This window comes from Nematolebias whitei, chromosome 7 (genome assembly GCF_014905685.2).
Source record: "Nematolebias whitei isolate Nwh7 chromosome 7, NemWhi1, whole genome shotgun sequence".
Lineage (NCBI taxonomy): Eukaryota > Metazoa > Chordata > Actinopteri > Cyprinodontiformes > Rivulidae > Nematolebias > Nematolebias whitei.
Genome location: NC_056504.1, coordinates 52,038,069 through 52,039,668, shown reverse-complemented (window position 1 = coordinate 52,039,668; position 1,600 = coordinate 52,038,069).

Below are 1,600 nucleotides of genomic sequence, written 5' to 3'. Positions count from 1 at the left end.
GTGTGTGTGTGTGTGTGTGTGTGTGTGTGTGTGTGTGTGTGTGAACCAGACCCAGAACACATGGTTTTCATCCACAGCACTTAGAAACCTCCCTGAAGTGTCAGAGGTTCTGTTGGGCCCAGAACGGTCCAACAGAACCTCGTCATGTGCACGACTCTCGGACACGTCGTGTTTGATGAAGATCAAGTTTCTCTGGTTTTAATTCAAAATGCATTTTTAAAATAACTAAAATAACACGTTTGATTGTTTAGCTGAGCAGCAAGTTTCAGGTTCAAGTTCGTCGTGTTTGAAATGATGCCGTTAGAAAAGACATCAAATAAAAAAATAAACATTTACAACCGGATATTATTTAGGAAGAAATGAAAAAATTAGAAACGTTCTGGAGAAAAGAGTCTTTAAACAAATTACAACAAAGCATAAAGTCTATTTTATTAAAGTGGAGCAAATAATTTTACAACTTAAATCAAACTCAGGTTTAAATTTGTCATTTGAGTTTTACTGATTGGTTAAAATATAAAATGTAAAATGTGTAAACTTGTTGCACATTAAAATACTTTTTCATTTTAATTGTGAAATGCAGCAAAACAATATTTCCAGATTATTTCATGTTCTTTGGGCCAAAAGAAATAATTTCAATAATTTATGATGTGTAAAGTTTGTTTTTGGAAACACTTCTAATAAAAGAATTATGACAGTTTTATTTATTTATTTTCATTTTTAATGTGCCTTTGGGCTGAAAATGTTAAAAATAAATAAATAATTAGAAATAGAAGAGAAGACATTGATTCACAGTGTTTTTCAAAGAGTGATTATGAATTATTAGGTTCAAACTGCAGCGGGCTCTCACCCCCCCCCCCCCCCCAGCCTTTGGTCACATGTTTGCGTCACTTTCAGATGTTTCATCCATAAAACAAGGTTTCCAAGACAAAGAACAAAGCTGAATATTATCTGTAGAATAGTGTGCACGTATGGGTAAACGTTTGAAACGATAAGACTCTGGCTGAGTGAAAGATGGAGGTCTTTTCTTCAAGACGCCCTCGTGAGTCCAGTGTGCGGCCTGCAGGCCATGAACCCAGAGAAGCTCCAAACATCAGGAGAAGATGCAGCTTCAGAAGAAGTGTCTGAGCTAAACAAGGTCAAGAGATGTGTTGGTGTGACTCACGGCACTTTGACCCCACAAACATCTGCTTTAAACTGCTCAAGTTGTTTGAGGCTCCTGACCAGCTGCGTCTTCTCACGTCTTCATGGACCGGACCTTTGTTCTTGCTCCATGAACGTGAGGAAAACTAGACGTCAACTTGTCAAAGAAATCAGCTTCTGGTTTATTCCTAAAGCTGAAGCAGCTCCTGGCAGACAAGTCCTCGGACTTCCCTCCGTCGCTGTTTTAGTTCCTCGCAGCCAAACATTAAAATCTTTATCAAACGTCTGTAAACGAGTTGAAAATGTGCCGTCGGGAACGTGGTTCTGTTTTGACGCTGATGAAACCAACGTCCAAATGAGACGTTACAGAGGAGTCTTGAATCAGAACGGGCACTTGAATGTTTCGAGGATTGGACCTGGTCCCAGTTGGTGTGAGGATTGGACCTGGTCCCAGTTGGTG